We start from the raw sequence: 24,783 nt of genomic DNA, 5'->3' as shown, positions 1-24,783 counted from the left end.
AAGAGAGAGGTGATTTGTGTGGCATTCTGCTTCAGAATGAGAAGTTGGCCTCTTGATTATTTCAGTAGATCTGTGCAAGTTCCCGTAGCTGTAGTGGAATATGTGACTGAGCAAAACTGCCATGTAAGCATTGATCGCTCCTTGGATTTGCATTTAATGGACACTTCCTCGTCTTGATGGCCTCTGACCTACATCTCATATTGTAAAAGGTGAATTTTATTTTCAGGGATTGAAAAGACCCATAGAAGTTGCAGTTTTAGAACCTCGTAGAATTGCATTTATTCATTTGAAAGCAGGAACTTCTTATGTGACTTGTAAAGCAAGGTTAAAATACTGCCTCTTGAATTATTCCTTTTTAAATCTATATATAGTAAATGTTGGTCCTTTGCCGTTTTTGATGCACTTCAGTGTGGCAGACTTCAAAAAGCTTTTGCTTAGGAGGAAGACTTTGGCACAATTGTCTATTGTATCTGGCTGAAATAGAAAATGCAGTTTAGCCTCTCGTGAAACTAATAAATATACACTGTCTTTTATTATGCTGTCATTACTGTATAGCTGGAACGATGCTTAAAATTCCTCTTCAGAGCCATCAAAATATAAAAAGGTAGGTGCCTCAGAGTGAAGAGGGCATTTACTGCGGGTTCCTTCTCTTTGGTGTATTTGAAGTTGGCACCATCCATTTGCAGCCGAGTGCGATTGAATTACTTCTTTGTCCATAAGAAGAGCAGGCGAGTAATGCATAGAAGAATGCTGACGGAGGCACTTAAGGTTTCTGTTTGCTGTCTTGTCAGGCAATGCGGTGCCTTCCTAGATGTCATATGACACATAAAACTCTAGTTGTTTAGATGATTCTCACTAGCTTTCTTTTTGGGAAAGGAAAGCATTTGCCCAAGTTCCTGCGTGCTCAGACAACACACTAATAGAGAAAAGGAAAAAAAATGATTTAGGGCATGTTTGAAGCGGGGGAGACAAGCTGTTTTAATGTGGGGTCCTGTTTGGAATTAAAGACAAAAAAAAAAATCCTGAAATTAAATTCATTAGAAGATTGTTCCCCATGTAGAAGTTTGGAGCACTGTTTCAAGTTCCTAAGTAGTAGGTGGGGGGAATTTTTGGAACGGCCATAAAAAAGAATTTGAAACAGCTACTTTGCCGAATTGAGTTTGAACAGCAAGAGAAATCAGGAAATAGTAACAGTGCCCCTAATGGATGTGGTAAATCTCTCATAATATTCTTTGGCCCCCCACTATTCAAGCTGTCTTCAGGCTTCATGCTCCTTTCCCTTCTGCTGTATGCTCCGTTTGTTGCTTCAGCCTACACAGTAACTTCTCAAGTGTCACCAAAGTGTTGATTTGATAGTTTTCAGTATGCCACTCTTGGTCACAATCCTTTGCAGGATACAAACTGAAGCAGAGAGAGCAGTACCTTATCTGTGTCAAGTGGCAAATCCTGGAAAAGAAAACCCATCTCCTCCATTGTCATCCTGCATGTCTCAGGATTTGGGATGAGGGAGAGACTTCTAGTGTTTATCTGTTGAGTCCCAATAACCCAGAAATGTAGATTAGCGTTATAGACATATTAGATGTGAACATCTGGATACAGTTGAATTGCTAGATGCTATGTTTCTAGAGAGGAAGGCATCCACCCCAAATACTAACAATATTAAACTGGGGTGTGATGAGCTTTCTTCTTTCCATCCATCCACATACTGCAAAAGCTGTAGTCTACTCTAAAAAGAAGCACAGCTCTTATCTCCTATAGTTTGTAGCCAGTTGAACTTTGGGATGGAAATGAATTTCTTTGTGACTCTCATGTGCAGTGCTTGGTGTAGTGGTTAGGAGCGCCGACTTCTAATCTGTCGAGCCGGGCTTGATTCCCCGCTTCTCCCCCACATGCAGCCAGCTGGGTGACCTTGGGCTCACCACATCTCTGATAAAGCTGTTCTGACCAAGCAGTAATATCAGGGCTCTCTCAACCCCACATGCTGTCTGCTGTGGGGAGAAGAAAGGGAAGGCCATTGTAAGGCGCTTTGAGACTCCTTCTGGTAGAGAAATGCAGCATACAAGAAACAACTCTTCTTCAAAGCAGAGAGAAGCGAATCTTAACCTTTAGTGCATGATGTTCTCTGGTTCCCAGACCTTCCTTTCGATCTGAGAGACGAGTGCCCTTCTAGATCAGGGATAGTCAACCTGTGGTCCTCCAGATGTCCATGGACTACAATTCCCATGAGCCCCTGCCAGCGTTTTCTGGCAGGGGCTCATGGGAATTGTACTCCATGGACATCTGGAGGACCACAGGTTGACTACCCCTGTTCTAGATTATCATGGTACTGCTGCTGAAGAATGGCCATAGCTGAAAGCAGTGTAATCAGCAATACCACAATCTAAGACCTGAAATTAAGGTATTGAGTGTGGGAAGAAGAGAGCAAATAGAAGAAAAAAGATGGGGGATATTATCAGGGTGCAGCACACAGACACAATCTGCCATCTAAAGATAGCTCCTTGAATGCAATGTTCATCCAGTGCTTAAACTTATTGCAGGGAACAGCTTGTTATCATTGATCTTCCATGCAGTTCCCCATAGGGACTGCGCATGAGCAGGCCTGCCATCACATAGATCTTTAAAGCTAAAAGTTTCCAGGGGTGCTGCACAACTGAGCTTGTTCCTCTAATTCTCCTACTCAGCAGTGTCTCTCTACCCTCAGTTCCTCTTTTGCCTTATACCAAATCAGACCATTGATCCATCAAAGTCAGTATTTTCTACTCAGTCTGACAGCGGCTCTCCAGGGTCTCAGGCTGAGATCTTTCATACCGCCTCCTGCCAAAATTTATAACTGGAGTTGCCAGGGATTGAACCTTGGACCCTCTGCATGCAAAGCAGAGGCTCTTCCATTGAGCCACAACCCCTCCCAAGATATGTAGATAGTACAGTGCTGAGATATGGCTCCATATCTCTTTGTCATTTTGGTCCTGCGTATAAGATAGGTAAACTACTCTGTGTGAACTGGGACTGCACAATGACCTCAAGGCAACAAGAGTTTGATCAAGTGTCATGGTTTAGGTGTCCAAATTAACCAGCTGAAGCTCTGAAACTGTATTTTTGGTTGAATGGAAGGATGACGACAAAGAAGAGTTGGTTCTTATAAGCCACTCTTCAGTACCAGAAAGAGTCTCAAAGTGGCTTACAATTGCCTTCCCTTTCCTCTCCCCACAACAGATACCATCTGAGGCTGGGGGAGCCCTGATATTACTGCTTGGTCGGAACAGCTTTATTAATACTGTGAGCCCAAAGTCACCCAGCTGGCTGCATGTGGGGTAGTGGGGAATCAAACCTGGCTTGCCAGATTAGAAGTCAGAGCTAACCATTACACCAAGCTACTGGAGAAGTTGAAAAAGATAACAACTATACTCCGTTGAAAGAACAGTGACTGTCACTTGCTGTACTACTCTGCTCTTTGGATTTTTTTTTATTACAGTGTTGCTACTGGATGTAGAACATAGCAAGTACAGCCAACTGTAGACCTGTTTTCCCCCGCAGTGAAGAGCTGAGTGACAAGTATAAGTACTCTGATTTCAGCTCCAGCTGAAAACCCAGTTTCATTTGCCATATTGAAACTAAATTACTGTGATGTTCATTCTAATAGGACTATACCTCGAGGTTTTAGGGAGGTAAAAATTTGCTTCGTAACATAACTGCTGCTTATTAAACAGAGGGCAGTTATTGCTTTGTATATGTTCTACAAGGTTTTTTGGTAGCTTCAAATCATATATTTTTTCACAAGTAGCAAAAAAAGAACCAGTGTCAAATATAACTGCTTCTAGGAAGGGTTATTGTGTGTGTGTGTGTGTGTGTGTGTGTTGTGAGGGTTTTGATTTTCAAATAATCATGTATAGGTTGTTATAGCTCATTGTTTTGAGTTTAGGAAGGAGGAATGAAGAGTCAAAAGTTTTTATATTGTTTTAGATGAATGTCAATAGCATCATCTGGCATGTGGTGTTAGTATGTCGTCTAAGTATTTTTATGGTGTTATAGAGATTGAGATTATCCACATTTTGTGGTCTTCCAGATGTCCTTTTGTAGGTTTCTGTAATCTGCATGCAATGGAATCTCTTAAAAAACTGGGCTGCTGAAAGTGATCCTCAGAATGTTTGGTGATTTGGAATGTGATGTTGATGGGAATATAGTGACACAATGAGTGGATTTGGATACCACTTCCTACCCACTTAGCACCCAGGTCAATGATTTGTCTTGATTGATTATAGACCCAAAAGTATAGCACTCACCCCCCCCCCTCTTCCTCTGTCTGGCTACAAGTTAATTTGCTTCTGTCTGGTATATTTTGACTATTTTTGTGTCTAGTTATAGTTATTATTTTACATTTCCTGATATGCCCATATGAGAAGTTCATTCAATATCCGTATAAATTGGGATATTCTGGCACAGGCAGATTCTTCTTGATGAGGCGTATGCCTTTAAGGGTGTAATTTAATTCCAGTCAACTTTAAAGATTCACATTGCTTAACAAGAATTGTTTGAATGTTTTGATAAGTGCCTTCTTGTAAGCAAGCACCTTTAGCAGCATCTTCCTCATGGAGTCCATTGTGATTTGCCGATTTGCAAAACTGTCCAGATTTGGTGTAATGTTCAAAGACAGTGGAAGATTCAAGAAAAAGAATAATGCTAGATTCTGTCCATGTGTGGAAGCAACATTTGGTTCGTGCAACATTTGTCCATATTTTTGAAGTAGATAAATTTTGTCAATTCTAAACCGGAGCAGTTGTAAGCAGACTGTTCATGCATATTGATTCTTGTAAATAATATTTTGCGTGCAGTAACACCAATATTTCATAAGCACCCGAACAGGTCCATACGTCAAAGAGCTCACAGTCGGTTCTTTTGGGGAGAGGAAACAAAAGGGGGAGGGGGAGGAAGACTAACAGGGATCACACTTGCACAAAAGGGCTTCGTTTAACTTTGGGTTGAGAAGAGGATAAGGCAGCCTTCACGGCAGTGTTGGGTATTGCTGGATACATTTTGAAGTGGGGGTGTTTTCATGTTTTCCAGGACAGGTGATGCGGTTCAAATACCAGGCTGTGCATCTCGACTTGCATTGAAAGTTCTGTTTTAATGATCTGTGACAGAAAGTGTTATGGGCCGTCCCCCCCCCCGGGAAGCAGTATAACTGCAACTAGAAATAACATATTAATGCTTGCAACCCCCTCCCCCCTCTGTGTGATTTTGCACTCCAGTGCATCTTGCATCCTCGCTTTTGTTCCCCTTTGCACCCGGGTTTTGTAAGCAGTGGCAGTAGCAGCAGCAGCTCTGGGCCTTGGTGCACAGCACTCGCTTAAAGAGATAAATAATCTGCTTCGGCATGACACTCCTACTCTCCTCTTTAATTTGTCTTACACAAGGAAAATTATAATTAAATCATTCAGAGTAAACCCTTGAGTCCAGAGAGGAGAGAAAAAACACACACACTTTGGTATAGGTTGCCAGTAGAGACCAACTTCCCTGTTGTGCCCAGTGGAAACATTGATCAGTATTCAACACTATGAAAAGGAGAACATTTTTGTGCGATTTGTGAGGCGGATGCCAAAGCTCAACTCAAGGCTTGTTGAGCTCCTTTTCCCTGTGCGGAAGCAGCAGGCAATTCAGCATCGTTCGCGTTCTGTCCCAACAGCCTGCTTTCCATGCTTGGATTTTGCTCAGACAATTTCAAAATGTTTGTCGTACCGATTATATACAGACGTATAAACGCACTCAGTGTAATAAATGGACCTCGGTCATTTGTGCCCTAAGGGAAGTGTTTAGCTTATACTATCTTGCATTCACCAAAAATAAGCAAAAGTGAGACCAGCCACTAGCATGCAAATCTCAGCATTTGGTTCTATTGGACGGAAATGTGGTAGCAGCACACTGATAAATTGTACAACAGCAAAGCAGAAGCTCCTCTCCGCTTTGTTTTGTTTTTTTCAAAATAAAAGGTTATATTGTCTCCCAGAAGTTTAGGGAGTCTTATGCTGCTCATTTAGACAAATGACATACACGAAATCAGGTTTGTAAAAGGTAGACAGGCTATATCACAGCCATAGCTATTAATTCAAGTGTGGAAACGTGTTACACACTTGAAGTGAAGAGTTCAGTAGGTAACATTAAAACCAGATGGAAAACAAGAAGAACAGGGCAGCAATGCCTGCCTCTTCAAGGCTATCCTTATCCATGGTTCCTCTTAATATTTGTGAAACCGGCTGGGGGCTGGAGTGTGTCTGGGGTGTCCGAGTTGGAATAGGGCCGAATAGCTCCTGCCCTCCCTCGCTGGCTGCTCGCCCCTCAACTCTCACACGCCTTGAATGCAGGAAGCCAGATGGCTGGGCCACCAGCCGCCAGCCTGCTCAGCTCTCCATGGGACTCTACAAGGTGCCAAGGAGGGAGGGGGGAATGCCCACCGCCTCCCCCCACTCTCAAAGCCCCACCATTGCCTCTGTGCTGCTCCGTGGGGATCAGGAGGGTGGTGGCCATGGATGGGGGAATGGTCGCTGCCTCCCCCCACTCCCAAAGCCCCGTGCCTACTCTGCGAGCTCTCAACCATCACAGGAATGGAGGGGGGAATGGTCGCCGCCTCCCCCCGCTCCAAAGCCCCGTGGCTGCTTCCCTGCTGCCACACGGGGCTCTGGAGGAGGCCAGAGAGGGAGGGAGGAATGGCCATTTCCTACCCCACCCCCATCGTTCTGCAGCTACCAGCACACTCTTTGCGCTGCCACCATTGCTGGGGTGGGCTAGAACCCGTTGTATTTGGCATACAACGGGCTTATCTGCTAGTTGAATATAAGTTGCTCTTTCTTTTTCCTTTGACTTTTGCCTTAGTCAAGCAGAATTTCTTTAAATTATTTCCAAAGGTACATCTCGTTTTATGAAGCCTGTCCAAAATGGCTGACAATAGACCTAAGTTAACGTGCAGCAGACCCACAATAAAAACCACAGAATCATAGAATTATAGATTGGAAAGGCACTCCAGGGTCATGTAGTCCAACCCTCCCCCCACATACACACACACACAATGCAGGAACTCACAACTACAATATTAAATCATTGTACAGATAGCCAAAATAAACGAAATTCTTCTCAATCCAGGTATACTCGATCTTTTGACCAGCCATTTGAAAGGCCCAGGTAGACAAGCTTCTAGAAAGAGTCTTCTGCAGACTTTGCTTAAGTGCTTCTACAGTCTGCCTGAAATTTATAAAGAATGTCAGGATTGTCTTGTCAGTTGGGTTTCAAAATGAGGCTGTGTGAAATAATCCCCGATGCAGAAGAGATGATTTCCTCAAAATTCTCTAAATCAAGGAAGATATCAAATGTTTCTAATTGAAGGGTCTCAATTAAAGTTTCAGCCGAACCTTTGTAAGCTACAACATAAAGGATACCATGAAAGTTGTGTGTTCTTCAGAACCAAGTAGTCCATCCTAGCAATATAGTGGGATGATGTGATAAACAGTTCTAGTGATGAGGCTTCTGTGGGATTAATTGAAAACAAAACAAAAAAACAATCTTAGTGTGCATTATTGTCACGTCCGCTCTTACCCTCCATAAGCTAACTTCCATAGTCTTTGAATTAATGGGCGTTAATTTAACCATGAGGTCTGTACGCTGTTGCAAAATAAGACAGGTTAGTTGTGGCCCCACATTCCACTGTCATTGATCAGTCATTTCAGTATTGCTTCTCTGTGGTTCCTGGTTTTATATAAATACACTAAATTAGGTAAAATCACCTGGAAATAAGTGATAGGTGAATAAGCTCAAGCGTCATTTTCTTCCTTCCTGCAAAATGTGTACCATGTCCAAAAGGAATAAGAAGCGTTGAAAAAGAAGAAGAGTTGGTTCTTATATGCTGCTTTTCTCTCCCAAAGGAGGCTCAAAGCAGCTTACAATCACCTTCCCTTTCCTCTCCCCACAACAGACACCCTGTGAGGTGGGTGAGGCTGAGAGAGCCCTGATATTACTGCTCGGTCAGAACAGCTTTATCAGTGCCGTGGCGAGCCCAAATCACCCAGCTGGCTGCATGTGGGGGAGTGCAGAATCAAACCCAGCATGCCAGATTAGAAGTCCGCACTCCTAACCACTACACTAGAGGTAGTCAACATGTGGTCCTCCAAATGTTCATGGACTACAATTCCCATGAGAATTGTAGTCCATGAGCATCTGGAAGACCACAGGTTGACTACCCCTGCACTACACCAAACTGGCTCTCTTAAATCCTCTTAAGTTTGGAAATGGATCTTGAACATCGTTGAAAGTTTTAGTCTGGAATTTTTGGAGTTGCTCAGTAGGCTGACTAACATGAAATGTACTGAGGAACAAATGAAAACACATTGGTCAATCCATTGGGATGGATGGATGTGTATTGACATTATTGGTAATCATCTCAGTCAGTTTCCTTTGTCTGTACCTGTACATAACCTACAAGTTTGCCCATCTATCCTGAACTAGTTTATTAATATGCATATTTATTACCCACCTTTAATGCAACGTAGGTGGCTTTTGTGCAAAGTTTACTCTTCCCCCCTCTCCTGCTATGTGTTCACCGCTGTTCATCTTTGCTCCTGTGCCTAACATATGGCTTATGGTTTCATGGGCCTATTTTTTCTTGGCTGTAAGAGATTCGGTTGTTTACCTTTAACTGGTACTCTTCAAGTGGAAGTCCATGCAGGTGTTCAGATTCTGTCAGCCTTGAGTTTCTATGGTGCACAGACACAACAAAATGGAACCTTAATATGCCCTGCTTCTCCAACGGTTGATCAATACAGTCTTTACTGAGCACTTTAGAATCATAGAATCATATAGTTGGAAGGGGTCATACAGGCTATCTAGTCCAACCCCCTGCTCAACGCAGGATCAGCCCTAAGTTTTTCCTTTCTGTTGTTCCGCCTCCACCCCCCCCCCCCCCGGATGATGGGATCTCCAGTTGCTCATGTTGCAAAAGTGTCCTGTCATGTTCAACAAGCTATAGCAATCCTAAAGCTTCTTCAAGTGATATTTGGGTGAAATGCATCTACTGAGGTTCAGCATGAAGTTTTGGAAAATGTCTTTTATACCCTGGTCAGTCTTGTCAACTCTTCGTGTTACACACATTAAGGGTGGCCCAAGACTGATAAAAGTCAACATTTGGTATGATACGGCCGACTGAGCACAAAATGCAAAGACTGGCATCCATTTCATATGACCTATTGTTCAACCCTGTGGAACACCAGTATCATTTAGCAAAATGCCTTTGCACTGTTGGTATGACATATTGTATGCTGTTTTCATCAACATTAAACAATTTGGTGTTGTTACACAGAGGTTGGCTTGTTTCAAGTTGATTTTGAATTGTGCAGCTACATCCTCTGTCTGTCAGGTCGATCATTGATGGCTAGACATTGAGAAATATCAAAAGTTTGTTTGTTTTTAATCAGAAAGTGTATTATTTTAAAGTATCTCTCTCACACACTCTCTTCCTCTAGACTACTTTTTATTGTATTTTATTATTGGGGGCACAAATGTTAGCCACTTCTGTCAGAGTGGCAGGATACAAATATGAAAATAATATAATAACAATACTCTAGCATAGCAATTGTATTGCTGGAGAATTCCAGTAAATTAGCTACACCTGGCCTCTTCCTCATCCATCCATGTTGAAGATCTTTTGGCTTTCCAGTGTGTTGCAATGCTGAATCCTGAAAAATTGTTCCATGTCTTTCCCCCACCTCCATTGCATCCCCCAAGTGATGTTAAACTAACCAGTCTGTAATTGCTTGTTACATCACATGGCCATTCTTTGGAGAAGGGCCTTTAGGTTTGTCACTTTCTGGTTCTCAAGAATTTGACCTGACACTTGAGAACTTCTGAATTGGAATGGTTCACTGGTTTCAGGTCAGAAATAATAATGATCAGTTATACACTTTTGTAGTATTAAAGTCGTGAATCCAAAAGGCAGTTTAAATAGATTGGGTGAGCCTTGGCAGACGCTGAACAGAGTTTTTTTTTCAAATTTTAGCATATGTATTGTTTTATACTCCCATCTGGTCAACAGATATCTAAGTGTTCTGTGTATTGCCACCCTTTTCCTGTCACTAGGATACTTACATGTGTCTTTAATGTCACTTCAGAGTCTTTGTTGCATACTGGTTGTTGAATGTTAATGACTTTCTGCTGATATGCACACATAATTGTCTTCTGTTTCTACAAACGGGGCTGTAAACAAGCATTGTTAACAAAATGCCTTGAGTAAAATGACAAATCTGGTCCCCGTCCATTACTGAATTTCCTGTTCCCAATCTAGCCAAAGTTCAGTACTTTTAAGCCCTTATTAATGTAAGGGCTTAACACATACATTTACTCTCTCAGTGAAATCCAGTGTGCTCTCAAACGCTTAATTGTGGCTGAGTTGTGGAAAGGAAATCACACAATTCTAAAAGTATAGGAATTAATATTTCTTCCATCTTTTCTTTGATGCAGCTGAATGTTTTCCCCCATTGGCTGTGTCAGAAATATTAACTGTTCCAAAACAGCAGGGCAGCCAAAAAAACACACTAACCTCTGAATCTGGATTGAGGATGACTAATAGCCATTGGACAAATGTCAGAAAATAGAGGAAGTAGTTTAAGTGATATCCATGAGGCTATTTACTCTCCTAAGGATGAATCATTTAGCGTGGTAGAGGCTCTGCTGCATTACAAATTTTCTGTTAGGGTACAGTCCTGTTCTTAAGCCTCCAATTTGGTTTCAACTGAGCATTGTTCATTATAGAATGGTCCTAACCTTGAAGATGCTTACTACCAAGCAATGAAGCCATTTCTAAGCAAGGTAAACGTGATCCAGTGCACCAAAGTTTAATATATAAATTGGATTTAAGGTTGCAGGCACCTCCCTCCCCCCAATTAAAAGGCACTGTTTGTCTTAGGTGCAGTACTAATTTTATTACTATTTCCTTTCCTTGGGTTTATTACACTTTTCATTTCCTTGACGGCTTTTATGTTTCATCTGAAAAGTTGTGCTAGTAACCCTTTACATTTCCCCTCACCCAAACGCTAGCTATGTGTAATAAATAGTGAGCAAGTATAAAATGAACTCTTATTAATTTTAGATTTGTTTGTCCAAGCCTAGCTCATAATAATACATGCCTCACTTAGCAGGTGTCCAGTGTAGGGTTTCTTTAAGCTGGCCTTCCACTTGGCACTATTTTCTTAAACAATTCTGAACAAAATTGTTTACCTGTACTGAAAGGTACGGTCTCCACTGTCACATCTTATACTGGTCAAGATGACTTTATAGAAAGGCCTCTCGAATGAGGAGAGCAAATCTTGCATCATAAAGAGTTATTCTCATTAGAGCAAAAAGGGGAAAGCCCGCAAAAGGAAGAAATGCTTTGACTTGTTTCATGTTGCCTGTTTCTGGCCGCTTAAACAAAGGAGAGATCTGCCCCTTTGGGAAAGAGTCTTAGGAATAAGGTCAGCTTGCTTGTAGAAGGGGGGGGAGGGGGGAGAGAAGCATAATTTTGTGTGTGTGTGTGTGTGTGTGTATACTCACATGTGTGCTGAAAGCTAAGATCCCGACGGCTCCTTAAAGCCATTTCAAATCCAGAGCACAATTTTCCACAGCACAGGTGGTTACTAATATAGGACAGTCCCCTAGGCACTTGTCGCCAAGGGTTGTACAGCTTGTTCAGTGTCTGTGTCCATATGGCAGTCTGTCCCATTCACAGAAAGACATTGTAGCCGTGCCTGTGGGTGCTGTGGTCAATGTAGTGTGAAAAGTGGATTTTTAACCTATGCTGTGCACGGTCTTTTATGGCAAATTCCAGGTTATATCAAGGAAATTCCTGAGTTTTGCTGGTACTTAAAAAAAAAATACCACCCCCAATTATCCCCCTGAGTATTAGTGCATGTGTGTTCTTTGTAGTGGTTAAAATTGGCAGGCATGGCCATTTTATTTTGCAGTCCGGTGCATAGTTACCTGGTCGAGTGGTTTGATATCAGTGTTCTTTTAATCTGCGCCAGTGTTTGAGAGTGCCCTAGTCCACTCCAGGACATGGTGTGGGCAGAAACAAGGAAAAAGGAAGTTGCCCTCACTGTAGCTCTAGACAGGGAAATACTTGAACTTATTAAATCTGTGCCCTTGTTTGATACTTTTTTTTTGATGCCTGGCATTGAGAACACAACGTTGTAAACATTCCTCCACAAAGAAATCTTTATTCTCAAAAATTATATACAGTCCTGCTTTATACACAACAGGAACAGACAAGTGACAAGAACATAGCACTCCCCGCCCCATCTCCTTTGATCCTTACTTTGCGACCAAATTCCTCTTAAAGCCCAAGACGAACCAGAAAATAGTGACACTTTGGAACATTGCTGAACCTTCAGCTTTTGCTTAGTTTTTCACTGATGGCACTCATGCACAATTTGCAGTGAATTCCTAAGCCAGTGGTTCTGAATCTGGGGGTCAGGACGCCTTTGTGGGTCGAATGACCCTTTCACAGGTGTCACGGCAGGGCGAGCAGCTTGGCCAGGGGGGGCACTGCCACTGTTGCTGCAGGGGGGCACTGCCACTGCCCATGCTTAGCTGCCAGCCACAGCACAGTCTCTCACCAGGCGCTCCAGGGGGTGGCACAGCTCGACGGGACAAGAGGCAGAACTAAACTGAGAAACCCCAGGGGGGAGGGGGGGAACCAGTTTATATACAATCGTGGACAATGGATCTTCATGCCATTGGTCAGTTTCGGTTTAATTTCTGTGAAAGAACACTTACATAATTTTATGGTTGGGGGTCACCACAACTTGAGGAACTGTATTAAAGGGTCGTGGCATTCGGAAGGTTGAGAACCACTGTCCTAAGTAGTTCTAATTCAGTCTGTTGGCCAGAAGGATGTAATTCTGTTAGTGACCACAATCAAGGAAATTGAGGTAACAGGGAATGGGAGACATATAACCATGGCCATCTTTTCACAAGAGAGTGATTAAAATGTGGAATTTGCTTCCAGAGGAGGTAATGATGGCCACAGAAAAAACAGCTTTAAAAGGGGGTTAGGTAGATTAAAAGTAAAGGTAGAGGTATCCCCTGTGCAAGCATCGAGTCATGACAGACCTTGGGGTGACGCCCTCTAGCGTTTTCTTGACAGACTCAATACAGGGTGGTTTGTCATTCCCTTCCCCAGTCATTACCGTTTTACCCTCCAGCAAGCCGGGTACTCATTTTACCGAGCTCGGAAGGATGGAAGGCTGAGTCAACCTTGAGCCGGCTGCTGGGATCGAACTCCCAGCCTCATGGTCAGAGCTTCAGACAGCATGTCAGCTGCCTTACCACCCTGTGTCACAAGTGGCTCATTAGGTACCCTTATGATTAATGAAGGGCAAATCTGTCAGTGGATACTAGACATGGTGACTGATGGGAACATCCATGTATTCAAAGGCACTAAACCCCTGAATCCCAGAGCCAAGAGGCCACATCAGGGGAAGGTCTCAGGTTCTATACCCTGTTATTGGCCCGCCAGGAGAACTGGTTGGCCACTATGTGAGGATAGCTGGACTAGATGGACCATTCGTCTGTTCCAGCAGGATTCTTCTTATGTTCTTATGACTCGAGATGATAGAAATGACTTTTCCTTAACCAACAATTACTATTTCTTCAAGCAACTATCTGTGGGAGTAATTTGAATTGAATTTTGTGGTACAGCAGATCGTTTTCTGGGTTAGAGTGGGAAAACGTCTGTGACATATTGCTTCTTTTCAGCTTTGAGTCCAGTTGTGATCTCGACAGACCTGGAGAATGTGTCTGAGTATTCTGCGGTGAAATGCTTTGTGGGTGGGGTATGGGTCCCACTGTAAACTAAAGGGAAAGTACTCAAATGCACAGAGGGTACATTTTTTAAAGCTGAGAAAAGGAGTTTTAGGCTCTGGCAAACCAGAGAAACTGGATGGTTGCTCCTGAATCCCACATTCCCATTCTCATGCCAAATGTTGATCTACGTTTGCGTGATTATTTGTTATGCTGTTTGGATAAACACAAACAAATAGAAAGCACAGCACCTGTAATAGCATATGATATTTACACTACCTGTATGATTCAGCTGGTTTTCCTGAGGAAACAGAGAGGCTTGTGTCCTATGGAATTTGAGTGCTTTTTATAATGTGCAAATGAAGGGAAACATGGCACACACCTGCTTGAATGGAAGAGCTTTGCTGTAAATTTCCCCCCTTTCCTCCTTTAATTTGCACTTCTGAGGGGCTGGGAACAAGAACCGGTTATTTTGGAAGAGTGTAAGTTGGGAAAAGCAGTGGGCATTTTCCATGTGCTTGGAGAATGATAGGACTTCCTGGAGCATAGCAGTCCATGTCCCTCTTCTATTTAACTGTGTCTAGAGGCCACCATAGATTCAAATGAGTAGCCGTGTTGGTCTGAAGTACCACAATAAAATCAGAATCCAGTAGCACATTTAAGACCAACAAAGATTTATTCAAGGCATGAGAGCACCTGACGAAGGGTGCTTGCACTGGAAATTTCACGCCTTGAATAGATCTTAGTTGGTCTTGAAGGTGCTACTGGACTCTGATTTTAGAGGCCACCATGCAATCCTGCTGAACAACTTCCATTTGTTCTCTAAATGGGACCTTAATGGGATTATTCTCCAAGTTGCCTCTGATGGGGAGTAGACTCCAGTACTCTAGTAACTGTGTGGGGAAGAGACTTAAGAATAGGATATTTTGCTCTACATACCTTTTGATAGTGGTGTTTTATTGCTTCCTGAAAATTTGGCTGGTTTGCATTGGAACTAGGGGCTCTGAAGAAAAAAAATCTCACCTGTGTGCCATACAGACCAATATGATCTCTGCTCAAATGCTTATGTCCAGGCATTTATGTACCCCACAACAAAATGAGATTATTAATTTTCTTAAAGTCAGTCATATGTTTTCTCTCTTTCTTTTTAACAACCATATTGAACCAGGGACAGAATTTTTGCCTTTTTCTTCTTTTTGTCCTCAGAATGAATCATATATTCAAGAGCATAAGGCATTTCTGTGTTAAAGATCAGTGAGGAAAATACGCAAAATGTTGGTTTAATTAGAATAAAATGATCCCGAGATACTGAATCAATCCAGCTTCATCTGAATAAATTAGAGAACTATGCAGAGAGGAATAAAATGAGATTTAACAAGGATAAGTAGTGTGTAGTTCTGATAGGAAGTTGGAAATAAAAATGCATGTATAAAATTATACCCCAGCTTGGAAGAAGCAGTTGTACAAGGAGGAGGGGATGAGAAAATACAGTGCCATTTTCTAAAAGGCTAATATTGTCCTCAGTGCCACTCAGTTTGTACATTTTAAAGTTGTTCTTCCCATTATAAAATCTTATAAAATAAAATACCGTAAGGATGCCGAACACAAACTTGAATGGAAGTTACAAAAATAACTGGTGCAAATGCTAAAGTGAGCACTCAGAATGGTAAAGAGTTGGAAGGAAATAGGCTGTTATCCAAGATTAAAGGGAATTAAATATCTAGAGCCTAGAAAAAGAGAGACCATGGAAAACTATGATGCTAGTATCTAAGTACATGAAGGAACGTTAAAAGAGAAGGAATGTGAAAGTGTTTCCATTAGGTAGAGATGAAATAACTAGAACTTGCTATATCTAAATATTTTTTTCCTATTAAAGTACTTTGTTTCTAATGTATTTTGCATTCTACATGCTTAAGAGTGTGAAATGAAATTAAAAGTTGAACCGATTGGGATGCAGATTGGAGGAATTAAGTTAAATGAACAATGGAATCTCTGTCCAAAGTAGTTGTTAGAAATTTACTAGTTGATGTATTCCTGCCATAGAGATAGGTTGGTATCTTGTGAAGAAACGAGGGATCTGGGTAAGGCTAAGGGGCAGAAAAATGAATGTGGAGGGGAAATGTTGATGATGGGAAATAATAATGTTATCATTTTAACATTCTGTGTTAGTTTTTTATGGAAGTGACTGCATTCTTACAATAGAGTTACAAAATCTGGGTTGGGCAATGCCTGTAGATTTGGGGGTAGATCCTGGGGAGAATAGAGTTTCGGGAGGGACTTCAGCTGAGATGGGATTTAACAGAGTCCATCCTCCAAAGCTGTTTTTTCCCCCCTCCGGAGAAACAGACATGTGTAGTCTGAAGATCAGTTGAAATTCTGGGACATTGTCAGGTCCCACCTCTCATACACATAAAAAGATGAGTGTCCTTCTGATGACACGCCAGGCCTCTAATTGGCCCTCACTGAGGGACATCCCCCCAATAGGTGACAGCAGTCTCCGACTGAGAACCAATCAACGGCTCTTCCCCCCACACTCCTCCTCTGTGCACTTCCCAGCACTTGGCATGAGGAGGAAGAGGAGCCAGGAGGTAAGCCTGGGAGCTGGGGATGGTTGTCCAGCTGTACTCTGCAGCTTCCTGGCCACTGGGAGGGCCATCCTGGCACACTCCATGATGGCTGCCCTGCACTCCCCACCCTCCTGACTGCCAGGTGGGTGGGGAAGACCATCCAGCCTCACTCCGTGGTGGCCACTCCTAAGCCTGCCTGCAAGGAGAGTTCGGGGGGGGGGATTGTCCACCCAAGCTCATCCCCTGGCCCTCCTTGCTGTGCAGGAGCAAGGGCAGCAAGGCTCCTGTAGAGTGTGGTGGCCCAGCTGGTGAACTTGGCCGTCCTGCTCTGCAGGGGCCTCCACTCACCTGCCCTTCCTTCTGTGGTCCATTTTAAAAATGGGCTTTGCTACTAGCAGATCATATTTTGCTGCATTGCTTTGATTGGTTGGGTCTGATAGTTTTTGCTAAGAGAATTATAAGGCAGTATACATGTTTGGAGATGTGTACAGTAGTCTGCTGGTTGTGCAGGATTCCACTAGTTTTACGCATGCGCAAATGTTAGTTGCAAGCTCAGTTTCAAGGTCCGGGTTGACTTTTAAAATGGTTTAGCTTCACTTGACCTCTTTGAGAAGCTAGATCCATTCAGGGTAAAGCCTTTGCCAGTTTTAAAAAAAAAACGTTGGTGTATCTCCTGCTGTTTTGTATAATTGTTTGAATGATTTTTAATGTTGGGTAGGTTGGTTTATTTTATGCTTCTTTGTCTACACCAGTTATAAAGCATAAACCAAGTGCATTTGAGTTCTGTTACTACTTGCTTGGTAGGCCTTATTTTGGAGTCAAGTGGTTGGCCAGTTATTTGTTGTGGTCCAGTAGAGCAACTGCATTGACACTATTCTGTCACTTGGTCCTATGGTCTTGATTACTGCTCATATAGTGCTAGAATATCTGAACTGTTCCCAGTGAAACATGTTTCAAGTGAAATGAGGCAATATGATACGGTACATAGGCAAGAACCCTTGGCCGAAGGCCAATACATGCACAGACAACAGAAACAGAACACTTTACATAATTCCATAAATTTGTTCAACACAGAACTTTATAAGTCTAGAAATGCTGTTCCATTATTATCAAATCAGTGGCGCATAAATATACATTGTAGCCTCCTCTGGATTAGAGCTTGAGGCCCTCCTGTTTTTCATTATCCGTTTATTTGTTTTCTTCAGGCAAGGGGTTGTTTTCACAAACTTTTTTGGAGTCAGTGTTCTGTCTGCCCTGGTGCTTTTTCAGTACTTGGAGTCATTAAAGGATGTACAATTAGTATTCCAAGAGCTGTGAGAATTTCATTGCCCATTGGCCCTATTCTGTTGCTGCACCATCCACCTCTTAATGTTAGCTGTGTGACTATGTTCTGGGTCCTGTGGTCACCCTGCTGCTCTGTCACCTGCATTCATTTCAGAGGGTCTTTAAGCCCCAGTGAAGCAAATAATAGCAGCCTGAGTGTTTTGCGAATGACCTCCAATACCTTGCATTTCAGTGGTCATCCACAAAGAGAGCAAAGATATATATATATATATAAATATATATGAGTGCTGTTTCAAATGCTTCAAGTTAATGTTGTCCTCCCAAATTGTGTATGCCAATAATAGCAATAGACTCAGCCTCTTAAGAAGAACAAAGCTGACAATCACTGGGCTTAAATTACCATCATTCCAATGGCAGGGTCTCTGCATGAATATGATATCCTGATGGGATGTGAAATCCTCTAATTAAACATGATTTTAGAACCAGAAAGAGGAAAGAAAATGAGATGATGAGGATAATGGGCAAGAAAGGGAAAGCGCTTCAACAAAGAGTGAATGATAGGCGTACAAAAGCATTGTGCCATCCTTTTCCTTGGCGGATTGCTCCAGCTTGCTGTTTTGATGCTATTTCAAATAGCCCTTGGATCGAGCCCCTTGAAAATTAGACGAACATTCTTATTGGCCCACTCGAAACATGCAAATAGTGGGTTATCCGGAGGACCAATTTGTTTTTTTCCTGTATTGTCCAGATTGCCATAAAAAGTCATCGTGTCAGGCCTACTCACGGATGATGACAGCAGTGACCAGTCGAGAGGATTCTTTAATGGTAGTGCAGAGTCTTTAAAACTCACCTGGTGCCTGTTTTGTTAGCATTTAGGCACCATGCAGAGGCAACTTTATCCACCTAGGCTTTAAAACAAAATTTTATCAATTTTCTGTAAAGTGTAGTGGCCATCATTGATATGTATATATCCCATCTGAGGCATTTATGGGATGCTTTATGCCCTTGTTTTATGCCTGATAGTTTTTTGTTGCTGGTTTTAATCACTCAGCTGCTGTTTTTCCCATTTATTGAACTAACAGGGGTCTTGAGGAACTTAGTCCTCCTCTTCAGTGCCCACATTGGTGGGAGCTGAGACAGAAGGTAGAGAAGGAGGAGGTACCTTTACCACCCCCTCCCAGCCACCCTTGCTTGCTCACTTTATGGCCTGTACAGTGCAGGTGCTGGAGTAATGAAGCAATAATTCCACCTAGCCATTTCTACTTGTTTGCCTTCCCTCTTTGATAAGAAAGCTGTTCTGCCATCGCTTCATTCCAGCCATCATTTTCCATCAAATTTCCCCTACCCAGAATGCTTTATTAGCCCTTTTCTTGTTCCTCTTTTCCCTTCTGCCTATTTCCTTCTCTCCTATGTACCCACCCAACTAACCAACTTACATTTCTCTGGCCCCTTCATCTTCATTTTTCCTTTCTTTCCTCCTCCAGCAGCATCCTTCTAGAAAGCTCTGGACAGTGCGGACTGTACGTCTAGGTTGAGATACAGTGGGGAACCTGCAAAGACCTGTAGGTTCAACTCACTGTACCCTCTATCCCTCCCCTAACAGTTTTCTCATTTCCTTCACATGGCAGCACCCATATTCTCTTACGTTTGTAGAAAGACCTATCTTTTCTATTCATGGTTCCAGTCTCTGGATTTATATATCCACAGATTTGGCCATGTTGAGAATCAGGTATCTTTATGTACTGTTTATATTTATGGTTTTTATTCTTGTTTAGCTGGATGGTTTGAGCAGATACTAGAAAGGCAGAAAATAAATCAAAATAAAAATAAGCAACACATTTTGCAAGGCAGTTTTAATTTAGTTGTATTAACTAAGGTTTATAATAGTTCACAATGATAATCCAAAAGGGTGGATTTACATGTTGGGGGTGTGGGATCACTTGTGCTGGCCTCTCTCATGGTAGCCTTGTGTATCTTTATTTTAAGCTGTGAACAAAAAACCTCACTGAACTTACATACACCTTTTCTGTGTGCAATCAGGAACCTTGCCAAATGCAGCATTGCAACTGCATGCTCCACACTTATGTACATCTGCATGTAAATTCATAGGGTTTTCAATTAATGCCTGTAAGGATGAGGACAGTCGATGTTACAACACTTCCCCTGATACTCAATCCCCATGAATTGTTTTCAGGCTGTATCTCGTGAACAGTCCTAAACCTATTAAAATCTGACCCCACTACCAAACCACATTCAGTGTTGTGCCTCTGTAACTCTGTTGTGGACAATAGGATTGTATTAGTATAACCGTTAATATAAAATGAATGCTGTAGTGACATTGTAGAGCTCTGTCTAAAGGCACACTATTATTATTAAAAGCACAATTCTTATTAATACACAATCTATTAAGAACAGGGTTCAGGGTTGCTTTTGAGTTCCATTCTAGCTGTTGTTGAAGGAAAAGGGGGCACATTTTTATTCTTTATAAATGAGCACTTACTCATTGACATACTCTAAAGATGGTGCCAAACAATGCCATGTCTTTCAAAGTCACTTCAGAACAGAAGTGCACTTATACATAGTTTTTGTCCAGAAAATGTTTAGGGTATGCTCTTAGGCAGGCTGAAATGTGGCGTTTAGTTCAGTATGCTCATATATTTGGTGACTCCAAGGTTCAGCTACTGTAATTCATTCTATATGGGGCTGCCCTTGGGACAACAATTCAGAAGCTCCACTCAGGCACAGAATGTGATGACATACTTAATGACCAAGGACAGTAATTGGTATTGTCTTACATCAGTGCTCCAACATTGGTCCTGAGTGCTTGTAACCTTTCAGGCGTCATTCAGGTCTCTCCATCGCTTATCAGACCCAAGTGCTCTCTAGCTTCTGGATGCAACTTCATAAGAACATCCAGGCCAAAGGGACATGTAGAGAGCTTTGTGTTTAATCTCATGTTTAGCATGAATTATGCATCATCATCATCATCATCATCATCATCATCATCATTATTATTATCATTATCATTATCATTATTATTATTATTATTATTATATTGGGTTTATTTCCTGCTGTTCCTGGCAAGCCATCTTGTTGCAGGTGACAAAGTAAAAACTCCACAATAAAAACATGGCAATATCCCCATTAAAACTATATATTCCCCAGCGGCAAAATTATCTCCCAACCCACAGCCACTGTAGGCTGTTTCTTGGTGTGTCATAAGGGCTGTAATGTATCCCAGACAGCCTTGTTGTTACTGTTATTATTTTATTACTAGAAAATAAGCCCGCTGTAATCCAAATACAGCGGGCTCTAGGGAGGCTGTGGAGGTAGAGGTGCCAGCGGGGCCAGAGCACCGAGGACAGGTGTTGGCCATCTGGGGAGGCGTCAGCGAGTAATCCTGGCCCGCCCCCCGGCCCGTGGCTTACCGGAGTGCGTGTGCAAGGCAGGAAGCGGAGGCAGCCGGGCTGGAGGGCAGGAGAGAGCTGGTTACTGGAGTCTGGAGACGCTCAGCCCGTTGTTGGTGGCGGCCGCGCCCGCGCATCGAGCCGCACCCGGCTCGGATCAGGCCGCGCCCGGAAGCCACGCCCGCGGATCGGGCCGCGCCCGGAAGCCACGCCCGCGGATCGGGCTGCGCCCGGAAGCCACGCCCGCGGATCGGGCCGCGCCCGCGAGCCACGCCCACGGATCGGGCCACGCCCGCGAGCCACGCCCACGGATCGGCCCGCGCCCGCGAGTCGCGCCCGCGGATCGGGCCGCGCCCGCGAGTCGCGCCCGCGGATCGGGCCGCGCGGGCGCGGCCTGCACGGGCGCAGCCCGGCCCTGATTCCCTCTCCCCGCCCTCTCGCAGTAAGTAGCTTCCCGGGCCGCAAGCTTGCGGCCTGGGAAGTTTTTTACTGCGGGGGGGGGCGGGGAGAGGGAGCTGCGGCCCGGCGCCATGGCCTTCGCGACCCGGCGCCAGGCCGCAGCCCGCAGGTTGGGGACCACTGCATAGACGGCGAGCCAGGTAATGTTGCTTTTCGGTTTTTTTTTTTTTTTTTTTTTTTTTTATGTCGGTGTCTCCCCGGAGGTTTCCATTGCGGCCATGCGGGCTGGGAGCCCCCAGGCCGGCTGCTTAATGCGAGGCGTGCCAGGGAATGGTGCGTTTCATTTTTGTTTTGTTTTTTATGTCTGTTTCTCCTCGGAAGTTTCCTTAGCGGCCATGTGGGCTGGGAGCCCCCAGGCCGGCGGCTTAATGCGAGGCGCGCTAAGGAATGGGGCTTTTCGTCTGTTTTTTTTTTTTTTTATGTTGGTGTTTCCCCGGAGGTTTCTGTTGGGGCCATGCGGGCTGGCCTCTCGGGGCGTCAGGCCGGGGGCTCCCTAGCGGCCGGCCTTTTTTTCTTTTTTATGTTGGTGTTTCCCGGGAGGTCTCCTTAGCGGCCATGTGGGCTGGGAGCCCCCAGGCCGGCTGCTTAATGCGAGGCGCGCCAGGGAATGGCGCTTTTCGTCTGTTTATTTTTCTTTTTATGTTGGTGTTTACCCGGAGGTTTCTGTTGTGGCCATGCGTGCTGGCCTCTCGGGGCGTCAGGCCGGCGGCAAAGAAGCAACTGCGAGCCGCGCTGCGCGCGGCTTGCAATTGCTCGGGGCTGGGAATCGGAGGGACCAATCGGCAGGCGCGAAGCGCCTGCCGATTGGTCCCTCCGATTGTCTGTCCAGAGGAAGGGTCCAATCTGGACCCTTCCTCATCCCGGACACATCCCGCCTCAGAACGCCTTACCGTTTTATTTAGTCCGTGGCGCCCGTGGCGCCACGGGCGGTGTTAAGATTATCGGCAAAATAAGCAGCTGCACTAACTTCTCACATGATTGTGTATATTGTATCTCTGGCCTCACGTGAACATGCAGTTGTTGATGGAGACAGGAGTTGATTGGGTCACATAGAAGAGTTCTGAAATACATTCTTTCTTATAGGTTTATAAGTTAGGAGACTATATGATGATCTGGTACAAATAGCATTCATGTTATTTGCCAATGCGTCTCTTGAAAAATTTGGATTATAACTTTGCCAATAGTTCTCAAATCCGGTACTTTGCCAATAGTTCTCAAATCTGGTACTTTTTAACATATTTATTAATGATCTAGATGAGGGGGTGGAGGGACTACTCATCAAGTTTGCAGATGACACCAAATTGGGAGGACTGGCAAATACTCCGGAAGATAGAGACAGAGTTCAACGAGATCTGAACACAATGGAAAAATGGGCAAATGAGAACAAGATGCAATTTAATAAAGATAAGTGTAAAGTTCTGCATCTGGGTCAGAAAAATGAAAAGCATGCCTACTGGATGGGGGATACGCTTCTAGGTAACACTGTGTGTGAACGAGACCTTGGGGTACTTGTGGATTGTAAACTAAACATGAGCAGGCAGTGTGATGCAGCGGTAAAAAAGGCAAATGCCATTTTGGGCTGTATCAACAGAGGCATCACATCAAAATCACAAGATGTCATAGTCCCATTGTATACGGCACTGGTCAGACCACACTTGGAGTACTGTGTGCAGTTCTGGAGGCCTCACTTCAAGAAGGACGTAGATAAAATTGAAAGGGTACAGAGGAGAGCGACGAGGATGATCTGGGGCCAAGGGACCAAGCCCTATGAAGATAGGTTGAGGGACTTGGGAATGTTCAGCCTGGAGAAAAGGAGGTTGAGAGGGGACATGATCTTTAAGTATTTGAAAGGTTGTCACTTGGAGGAGGGCAGGATGCTGTTTCTGTTGGCTGCAGAAGAGAGGACACGCAGTAATGGGTTTAAACTTCAAGTACAACGATATAGGCTAGATATCAGGAAAAATTTTCACAGTCAGAGTAGTTCAGCAGTGGAATCGGCTGCCTAAGGAGGTGGTGAGCTCCCCCTCACTGGCAGTCTTCAAGCAGAGGTTGGATAGGCACTTTTCTTGGATGCTTTAGGATGCTTAGGGCTAATCCTGCGTTGAGCAGGGGGTTGGACTAGATGGCCTGTATGGCCCCTTCCAACTCTATGATTCTATGATTCAAATTAGAGTTTTTTGGGGTGAAGGAGAGGTTAAAGCAGGGGTAGTCAACCTGTGGTCCTCCAGATGTCCATGGACTACAATTCCCAGGAACCCCTGCAATCATTTGCTGGTAGGGGCTCATGGGAATTCTAGTCCATGAACATCTGGAGGACCACAGGTTGACTACCCCTGGGTTAAAGCATCTTCCAAGTGGCTATTTTGTATCAAAATTTCTTTCTTCAAGCTCTCATAGATGAGTAGGTGCAGGTCATAAGATTTTTTTATAATACAAGCAATTTTTTTTACAAAATAAGAGTCAGATTGTTGAGTTGGTTCTAGTGATCTGCTAGTGGAAGTTGCCGATGGTTAAAGGTCATAGCTTTCCCTCAACCCTCTCAGCAGTCCTTTCAGAGCTCAGACCTTTCTTCCCCAGTGTGGAACTCGCATGAATTAATATCCTTAATTGTAGGTACAGAAGACATAGTATGAACTTAGTAATGGACAAAGAATGGCTTGGAAAAAATACGGCACAATTTTTGAATATTTGGTTGGCATTCTCCATAGTTAAACTTTTTCAGTTGTACAGATTCTGTGAACTTAGGTAGATTTTGGGTAGGTGGACAGAAGGTATTGTGTCGGTGCTTGGCTCTTATGGCCCTTTCTTACATGCCTAGGGAAATGTCAGTCGTCACTTTGGGATTAGGAGTCAAATTTCATCTAGGCCAGGCTAGCCAGGGATTCGGGGGCGGGGGGGGGTTGGGGGGATATCATTTGGGTATGGAATTGGAGTCACTGTGGGTTTGCCAGTATTTGTGAATTTCCTGCACTTTCAAGGGTTTTGGACTAGATGACCATGGAAGTCCCTTCCAGCACTATGATTCTGTGACCACTACAAAGATGGAATATCCTATCAGTATGTTCCAATCCTTTGATGGAAGTTTACATGTGGAGTGGGATTTTTATTGTTGTCGCTTTGCCTAAGATGCATACTTAGTCAATTTGAAAATCCTACAGAACTGTAAATGAATGTATGGTTTCACAAACACTGCAGAATTCTGTGCCAGAAGGCAGGATCTGTGATCCAAAGTATATTTGCAGATGTGCAGATTT

The 24,783-nt window shown here is 43.6% G+C and overlaps 1 protein-coding gene and 1 non-coding gene across 23 annotated transcripts in view; one reads left to right on the top strand and one right to left on the bottom strand.

The window, feature by feature from the left end:
• FOXP1 (forkhead box P1) overlaps positions 1-24,783 on the top strand; it is a 613,965-nt gene that overhangs the window by 513,386 nt on the left and 75,796 nt on the right. The window lies entirely within an intron of this gene.
• On the bottom strand, positions 2,832-2,903 carry TRNAA-UGC (transfer RNA alanine (anticodon UGC)). The gene has a single exon. It is a non-coding gene; the product is annotated as a tRNA-Ala (tRNA).

Source organism: Paroedura picta, chromosome 3 (genome assembly GCF_049243985.1).
Source record: "Paroedura picta isolate Pp20150507F chromosome 3, Ppicta_v3.0, whole genome shotgun sequence".
Taxonomy (NCBI): Eukaryota; Metazoa; Chordata; class Lepidosauria; order Squamata; family Gekkonidae; genus Paroedura; species Paroedura picta.
This window is presented reverse-complemented; position numbering and strand designations above follow the sequence as displayed.